This window comes from Peromyscus eremicus, chromosome 13 (genome assembly GCF_949786415.1).
Source record: "Peromyscus eremicus chromosome 13, PerEre_H2_v1, whole genome shotgun sequence".
In the NCBI taxonomy this organism is placed as follows: Eukaryota; Metazoa; Chordata; class Mammalia; order Rodentia; family Cricetidae; genus Peromyscus; species Peromyscus eremicus.
Genome location: NC_081429.1, coordinates 32,168,978 through 32,178,639, shown reverse-complemented (window position 1 = coordinate 32,178,639; position 9,662 = coordinate 32,168,978). Strand labels below are relative to the sequence as shown.

General features: G+C 42.6%; 1 pseudogene; it reads left to right on the top strand.

Moving 5' to 3' along the window:
- The first annotated feature begins 5,692 nt into the window (after positions 1 to 5,692).
- On the top strand, positions 5,693 to 6,178 carry LOC131923514 (ATP synthase subunit d, mitochondrial-like; annotated as a pseudogene).
- The last annotated feature ends 3,484 nt before the right edge of the window (positions 6,179 to 9,662 follow it).

The window sequence follows — 9,662 nt, the reverse complement described above, 5'->3', positions numbered from 1 at the left end:
AGCCACAAGAGAATGTACTAGGAATGATATAGTTCCGGTTAAGAAAGGAACAAACCAAGAGCTGTTTTTGTAGTCCTGGACTGATCCTGACCACAAGATGGTGCTCCATCCCTACAGCACAGCTTAGGATGTCACACACCTAGTGGAGACTGCTGTCCTCCTCTTAGGAAAGAAAGGATGTAGCTTGAATATTATTAAAGGACCTGCCTTAATAATATTCTTCCCGGGGGCCCAGAAGAGAAACTACGAACAGCGAGATTTATTTTCGGGAAATGAATCTAAGTACACCAAGTTCTTAGTCCGTCTACTTTATTCCTCTGAGATAAAATCCTATCTACACAGCTTCAGGTCTGTTCTTGTGCCTAGTTCCTTTCTTGCCTGTTTTCTCTCTGCCTTTATCTGCTGTCCCCTCTAAGTTCTGTCTTAATTCTATCATCTTAATTCTGCCTCATCTAGGTTCTTCTCATCTTGTTCTTACCCATCTGGCTCTTCCTCATCTTCCACCTTGTCCTCAAGTTCTCTAGTCAAAGTCCTCCTTATCCTTCTCAGTTCTCCCTCCTCAAGTTCTCTAGGGTATTCAGTTATAAACTCAAGCAATAGCAATCCCTCCCCCACCTCCAGCTACGTTACCAGGCTTGAATTCCTACAGGGAATTATAGGCAGGTAAGAATTTTCCTCAGGCAGTGACCGTCAGGCTTTCTTTTACAACCCAAAGGGAGTGGTTAAAGGAGGAGGTCAACTGAGAGCTAATATAGCTTAGTATATCAAAAAGGGAATTTATGTGCTCAAACTACATTCCTAGAAGTGGTTAGGTAAGAAGTTAGGAGTCTATAATGTTAGTAAAGCTGTATAAGAAAGGAGGGTCTCAGTTTAAATTGCACAAGAAATAAAGCTATCCGCCTGACCTAGGAGACAGGTGTTGTTTCTACAAGGGTGTTATCTTAGTTTAGGAGATCGTTAGGCCTTGGATGCTTGATAGGTATTTTAGATAAATACACTGTTAGGAGTTCTTGGAAGTACATAGCATACAAGAAAATCATTGTAGGAACCAGCCAATATTGTTGGTTGAGCGGTGACACTTGTGGCTGGTGGCGGCCATGCCAAGGGAGGAGAGTGCTGGAGGAGAGTCACGAGCCATAGTTACCTTTCTAGAGCTTTATTGGGAGAGAGAGAGAGAGAGAGAGAGAGAGAGAGAGAGAGAGAGAGAGAGAGAGAGAGAGAGAGGAAGAGAAAGAGAGAAACCTCGAGGAGGGAAGAGAACGGAAGGAGAGAGTGTGTAAAGGAGAGAACACGCAGAGGGCATGCCCGCTTTTTAGGCTGGGACACCGTAGCAGGCTGGTGATGTAATTAAGGACATAATCCTTACAAATATATCTACAAAAGTTAAAGTATCACCAAGACTTCTTAAGCCATGGATTGACCTTTGGAAAAGTCCTTGACTTTCCCAAGCAGTAGCTTTTGTGATAGTAGCTGAATTCCGTTACATTTTTCCTGTGGCTTGCAGCAGGCATATGTGTATATGGCATATGATTATGTGATATGACTTTCCCAGACCCCACACAGCTTTATAATTCTATGAAAATGTCTGCCTGAGCTAGCCCACTTCCTGCTGCTTCTCAGGACGCTGTAGTTAGGAATTTGATAGGTGCATACTTCACCTCTGATGCCAAGATATGAGTGTTTGGTTTTTCATTCCCACTTTCCCTGGGAAAAGGGAAAATAGTAGAGATGCTGAAAATAAAAATTTTTAAAGATTTTTTTAACCCTTTATTACTACTTGAAAAGGCACTCAAACATCCTGCACCTGGCGGTGGACCATCCAGGCCTGCATCCTGATGTCCACTGTTTCCAGTCCCCTTTACAGATATCCTGTACCATCTTTCCAATCCTCAGTTTGTGAAGACCTACAGTCCTTGCAGTTGAAGACCTAAGAGCTGTGGCTCTTGACTTGGGGTATGAGACCACACGAAGCCCGGCTCTCAGGAGAATACTGAGGACGGCTTGATTTATTATCTTGTAAACTATCGACACCTCCGCCCTGCCACCAGAAGAAAATCCAAGCCATCAAAATCTTCAGGTCAGGCATGGCAGTGTATGAGTGTCATCACAGCACCTAGAAAGTAGAAGCAGGAGGACTGGGGTTCAAGGCCAGCTTTGGCAATACAAGCTGGAGGCCTGTCAACTCTGGAAGACACGAACTTCCTCCCCACTCTGTAGTCGCCCTGTCAAAAATCTTAATCACAAACCACAAACTGGGTGTGGTGAATGGAATCACAGCACTCAGAATGAGAAAGGCTGAGGCCAGAAGGTCACAAGTTTAAGGCCAGCCTTAGCTACATAGTGAGACCCTATTTCAAAACAATTAAGTTAAACAACTCACAGCCATAGGCACTTTCACACTTGTGAAAAAAAAATGCTCAATTGTGTTTGGGTTCCACTGGTACTTGTGTATTCGGCTGCCTGTCATTCACTAACAATACAAAATTAATGACTTAAGAAAAATGTTCTTGGAGGAAAAATAATTGAGAAAACGAAAAACTTACCATCCCTGCCATTGAGGAAAGGCCTGCATGACTTGATTATTCAAAGAAACTTTTTGCCAGGATCGTGGTACATTAAAATTGCAAAGTGGTCTAATGAGTTTAATCTATTCTGGTTCTTTCTCTGCACAAGAGAGGAGTCATGAGGTCATTTGCAGATGGAGAAAGGTTATTTATTTCTAGCCCCGAGAAGAGCTTGCTGAAGATGTTTCCTCTACACAAGCCCCTTCACATCAAGGCAGCAAGTCACTGAAGGCCTGGAGACACTTAACAGAGACCTACGGCTAATGAGACAAAGGTAGAGAATGCTCAGCTGACCGACTTGATAAAGATGTTCATGGGGAGCCTGATAGGTGGTCACTAGGATTCAGTTCTTGACTCTAGGACAGTCACATTCAGGAAAGACTGTTCCTATATTCAGTTAATTACATTTGCAAGCATTAGTCAGCAGTGTTCTTGGTATGATGGAAAACAGTGATTTCTATCCTGCTTCTCATTTAAATCACATCTGTATCTTTCCTCAAGACTCAACAGAGAAGACGGAAGTAATTTGGCAAATGCTGGAGGGGATGTGGGTTGATGGGATTGCAAATAGGTCCAGCCACTCTGGAAATCAGTGTGGAGAATTCTCAAGAAGTTAAAAACAAACCTACCATATGATCTCGCTGTACCATTTCTGAGCGTATGCCCAAAGGACTCAGCATCCTACTCCACAGATACTTGCTCAGCCATGTCCATTGCTGCTCTGTCACCATAGCTAAGAAATGAAGACCATGTCCTTCACTTGGTGAATGGATAGTAAAAATGTGGTACATGTACACTATGGATACCATTCAGCTGTAGAGAAAACGAACTCAGGAACAGGAAACTGTATGTAAGTGGATGGAACGAGAAAACCATACTGAGTAAGGAAACCCAGACCCAGGAAGACAAACGTTGCATATTCTCTCATCTGAGGTTCCTAGCTCCCAGTCTTCAGATGTGAATATATACCCTGGACTAACTTCAGAAACCAGGAAAAAAAAGAGAGAGACTATTGTGGGGGCAGGGAGAAGTGATAGAGGAGGAATAGCAGAATATGTGATCTAAAGGGGGAAATGGGGAGGTTAATTGGGGATGGAATGGAAATGAACATAGAAGGAGGGTAAAATAACAGGATGTCTGAAAAAGTTATGAGGAATCATATTGCTAGTTACCTAAAAATACATATAATACATAGAACTCAACATATCCATACATATACACATATTATTTTTGAGACAGGGTTTCTCTGTGTAGCTCTGGCTGTCCTGGAACTCTCTCTGTAGGCCAGGCTGGCCTCAAACTCAGAGATCCACTTGCATCTGCCTACCAAGTGCTGGGCCTAAAGGCCTATGCTACCATGCCCAGCTGCATATATAGTTTAAATGAAATGTTTCTATCTAGGCATACCTTGGCAGTAACCAACAGCTCTCTAATTGAACTTAAGACTCACTCAATCAGAGGCAAATTTCACCTGGTACTGGAAACCTAGTCAACGACCTAGAGATCCATGAATTCATGGATCTCGGAGAATCTAAAACTTCCACTTTACTAAACTATCATAATCCTCAAATACACTCTGAATATTATCCTAATACCCACAGAGAAGTGTAGACCTCAGGCCTCATCAAGGGAACTTCTTTTTGCAGCAGAAGGAGCCCATTACAGAAAACCACAACCAAACAAAATGCAGAGCTATGAAACTCGGTCACAACTGATATGTCTGCAACACAACTCCTGCACCCAAGGCTCAAAGGTCACTGTGGAAGATGGAGCAGATTATTAGGAGCCAAAGAAACAGGAAGTTTGCTATGATATTGTGTCTCCTAGAGATGTCGGAGAAGCTACATCCATGAAGACTCAACAACATGGCTGCCTAAACATGACCTGAACAAGGAAGACATCAACAGACATGCTAATGTCGGAGGAAAGCTCAACTCCAGACAAAGAACTCCAGGAAGCTAAGGAATGCTGACAGTGGGAAGCAAGTCTTCCCTAGAGAAGAGCACACCAACTGGTTATCCAATACCAAATGGTCAGTCCTGAAACCTGCGTACAAGTAACATTATACAGACCAAACAGGTTGTATTTATATATTTAGGAACACACACACACACACACCAACATAGACACTTAAAGAAAAAAAGGCAATAAATCTGAAAGAGAGCAAGGAGAGTGGGTGGCCTGTGGGAGGGTTTGAAGGGAAGACAGGGAAGGAGGAAATGATGTAATTATAACATCAAAAGATTATAAAAATACTTTTAAAAAAAAAGTACAGTAGTTTGGGACTCTCCAGAGAATGCTTTGTGGGCTGTTGTGGTGGTGATATATTGTGTATCCTAATAAATTTACCTGAAGATCAAAGAACAGAACAAGCCACTAGATTACACATAGAAGCCAGGCAGTGGTGGCACACGCCTTTAATCCTAGCACTTAGAAGGCAGAGATCCATTTGGATCTCTGTCAGTTCAAAGCCACTCTGGACTACATGAGATTGACTCAGTCTAGGAGAAAAACAGAGCCAGGCAGTGGTGGCACACACCTTTAATTCCAATACTTGGGAGTCATACTCCTTTAATCCCAGCACTAGGGAAGTTGAGACAGGAAATGATATGGACGGGCAGAGAAGTGTATATAAGGCGTGAGGAAAGCTTTTCAGGCTGAGAACTCCTAGAGGTAAGAGGTGGCTTGTTCCTTTGTCTCTCTGATCTTTCAGCATTCGTCCCAATATCAGGCTCCTGGTTTTTTTGTTTGTTTTTTAATAAAAAGACCATTTAGCAATTCGTATTATATGCTGTAGACCCAACTGCTTGTAGAGTGCTTGCCTAGTATGCACAAAGCCCCAATACCCCATAAATGGAGCATGGTGGTACACGGCTGTTATCCCAGCAATAGTGAGGCAGAGGCAATAGGTCCAGAAGTAAAGTTATCCTCAGCTACATAGAGTTTGAGGCCACATGAGATCCTGTCTCAAAAAGAACAGCAATGGCTATCCACTTTGTGGCATTTTCAAGTGGATTCTCAGTAGGCGGAGGACATACTATTTCAGCAATCACATTAAACTGAGGACTCGACTTCCATTCTTTACTGCTGGAGACAGCGGTCTGCCAGGGTCGGTGAAGGATCCCAAGATGGCTGGGTGTAAATCTGCTCTAAAAACCATTGATTGGGTAGTTTTTGTGGAGATTATACCCTGAAACCAAAAGACAATTGGAAATTCCCTAAAGTCCTGGAGTGAGACCCTCCATACCAGGTTGGTTAATGTGTCTGAGAAACCACCAGTGATTGACTGGGCTTATTACAGGGCCAATGTGGCCAAGGGTGGCTTGGTGGATGAATTTGGAAAGAAGTATAATGCCCTGAAGATTCCAGTGCCTGACGATAAATACACAGCTCTGGTGGACAGTGAGGAAAAGGAGGATATGAAGAACTGCTGCATTTGTGTCTGAATCCCAGGCCAGGATCCGGCAATATGAGATGCAGCTGGAGAAAATAAAGAACATTGTCCCCTTTGATCAGATGACCATTGACGACTTGAATGAAATCTTCCCAGAAACCAAGCTGGACAAGAAGAAGTACTCGTACTGGCCTCATCGGCCCATCGAGAACTTGTGAAACAGGCCAGGAGGGAGCCCCAGCCCTTCATTCTAAAACTCTGGACATTAAAATAAAGCATTTACATAGAAAAAAAAACACAACTGAAGACTCAACTATCACCCACAGCTTAGCCAGATCTCATCTCTCTCAGAAGTCACAGTCGATGGTTCCTTGAAGGGAGTGTTTGGTGCTCTGTTGACTCACTGAATCACTGAAGTTCTTCAGACTCTTCATGTGAAGCTCAGGCGTCACCCAGTTCATTTTTCAGAAAAACAAAGGGACAGGCATAAAGGACACTCCCTTGAACCCTTTTGTAAAGTTCTGGGTGACTGGAAATTTTTTTCCGGGTCACCTGTCATTATTTCCTTTATGGGACAGATACTGATAGGCCAGTAAGACATCATAGCAGCTGGTGTAACTGGGTCACTGTCTGCTCTCATTTCCCAGCATCTCAGGAAAAATTGAAAGTCCCCATCTCATTAAGTGACAGAAGAGTGATTTCACCGACAGTTGGCTCCATTTCCTCCTAGGTCTACCATTTTGTTACTTTAAGAAAATTGCAGCCTGCCTCCTGCTCAAACTCAGTGTGGCATCTAATCTATGGTAAATCATTCGCTCAACCATGTCTACAGAGTAAAAGTAGTCTCTCACAGGCCTGTAATTTTCCTAGCAGTGTCCATATCTTACATTTATCCCAGTTTCCCTCCAGGAAAAGAGCTTTCAGAAAATTGGTATTTTTGAAGACACGGCCTGCAGACTGATTGGCTTAACTATATCACAAGGTAAAAGGTTATACATTAAAAAAAGATGAGAGGAACATTTCCTCTCTGGTCCGGGGGATTGCAAAGAGATTTGATTCCAAAATCAGCCAGGAGCCGAGTGTAGGTGTTGAGTAGAGGAAGAGTAGAGATAGCGGAGTTGGTAGAACTAAGGGAGAAGAGGGTAGCCTGGTACCTCGATGCCATGACTTCCCAAGTTCTGTGCATCACTGACCTTTGAAACTTTACCAGACACTTGGAAATTTCAAGTAACCAGTGAAGTATGAGCAACATATTCATCTCTATACTATACACTAGAGCCACTCCAGTATCCAGCAAACTCTCTGGTCCTTGTAGGAAGGAGCTTTGTAAGGGAAGAGTTGGGAGTCCAGGGACTCTGTAGACCTTGGACATCTCTCTCTTGGACTCATCTCCTTTTTGTCCTGCTTCTGTATATCATAAATGTACTTGAAACAGGCAAGTACTTTGCTATGCCAAGACTGTGTCTGTCTACACCAAGGTTTGGGAAAAGGACTCCCCAGCATTTGATACCTGGTAGACACTTGTGAGGTTTAAGTGTCAACCTGCCTGGAACAAAAGATGGATGCCCATGGAGGTGGTAAAGCACTGTTTCTGGGTTTGTCTCAGTTTTCCAGAAAACTGGCACTTGGATCAGTGGACAAAGAAAGACCCACCTTCACTTAGGGTGGGAGGTCATCATCCCATCTATGGAGAGGAAGCCAGAACAATGCAAGAAAGGCAACATTTCCTCTCCTCTGGAGGTGGGAGCCCATCTCCTGACTGGACATTCTTGCTCCAGCTTCTCAAGCCCTTGGCCTCTGACAGAGTTCTATCATGGTTCCTTCACTGCTCAGGCCTCAGATTGAGCTGTGTGGCCATTCTTTGGTTTTCCAGCTTACAGATGGTATACTGCAAGAATCCTGGCCTTCATAACTATAGGTAACAATTCCTGTAACAAACTCCCTCTGTGTGTCTCTATCTGCATTTACTAGTCCTTCCCCAGGAAACTCCAATACAAAACAGGACTTGAATAAATAACAAGTAGATGAAGGCAGGTTATAATTCTCATTTCATTGCCACTGGTACAATTGTTCTGACCATTTTTTTAAAAGGTTTATTTATTATGTATACAGTGTCCTGCCTGCATGTATGCCTGCAAACCAGAAGAGGGTGCCAGATCTCATTACAGATGATTGTGAGCCACCATGTGGTTGCTGGGAATTGAACTCAGGACCTCTGGAAGAGTAGCCAGTGCTCTTAACCGCTGAGCCATCTCTCCAGCCCCAGCATTATTGTTTTAAGTAATTCATAATATATTACTGACTCACAGCAGAATAAAACCCAGTAAGACTGGATCTAATAGGCATTAATAACAAGGAGCATATTTGCTCGAATGTGACTTGAGGGGATTACTCAAAATAGGTTTTTGGTATTTGCTTCCTTTTCTTCTGTGGTTTCAAATACACATAATTAAGCACTTGCAAGCAACATAGTTTAGTTCACTTTACAAGTAACAATTATTGTATCTAACAAGAAGGTCAAATAGTGCTAAATATGATTGACATTTTGATGTAGCATAAATTGTGAAGTTTCTGGGCTTAAAAAAGTAATAAATTCTTAAGTTTTGATAAGAAGTGCTTTTGATGGTCTTAAATTTTTTAAATTACACTTGTTATTTGGAGGTGTTTGTGTGCAAGTTACAGTGTGCATGTGCAGGTCAGAACATATGGGAGTCAGTTCTTCCATCACATGGGTCCTGGGGATTGAACTCAGGTCCATCAGGCTTGGCAGCAAGTTCCTCTACCTGCTGACCCATCTTGCTGCTTCAAAGTTTTCAACTGTCATGATGACAGGCTGTACAATTCTTCGAGACACTCATTTTAAAAGCTCCCGTAAATGGTAACATAATTGTGATGTTCAAATTCAACGTGAAAAACTATCCCCCTTACATGAAACAAAAATTGTCAATTCAGACAGCAACCCCTCTAGCCAGTCCCCGAAACCAAAACATGCACTGCTGCTTAGATTTTCGAAAGACAGAAATCTCCAGATAGTTCTTTCTATACGTTATGGAGTGCTTGTCTGTGGAGAATCCTCAGCTACCGCTCAAGTGAAATGCAGCTGAGGCTAGAGCTGGGATTAGCAACAGAGTCACTGCTGGAAGAGCTCTATAAACTGAGAGGTACTGAGGCAAGGAACAGCAATTGCTTGTCAGATGGCAAGAAAAAGGACAGAAACAGCCCAGGAGCTTTGAAGGTCCTACAAGCTGCCGATGCACAAAGGCTTACCGTAAGAGGTCGAAGTAAGGTTTTTGAAGAGGCTGTTTCTTTTGATGTCATTTTTCAAACAGAAAAATGGCTGCTTCTTTTTTTTTTTTTTTTTTTTTTTTTTTTTTTTTACTACTCGTAACACTTTATTTTTTTACTTTATACAAAATACAAAAAAACGCCAATCCGAAGAGTACAGACCAGTAGTGACGGGCACGTGGCTTGACAGCAAATTGTGTCTAGCAAGACATTAGTTTTCCAACTGGATTTTAGTGAATACATGCATTATATAAAAGAACAATAACAACAACAAAACAACACACGAAGAGGCTACAGCTTTCGCTAGTTCCACCCCTTACCACCTTCAAGCCTTTGGGTGGAAGTGAGGGAAAAAGAATTAAAAAGGCAAACGATATTTTTTTCCCCCATAAAAACAACGGTAAAATGTTTTTCCCCCT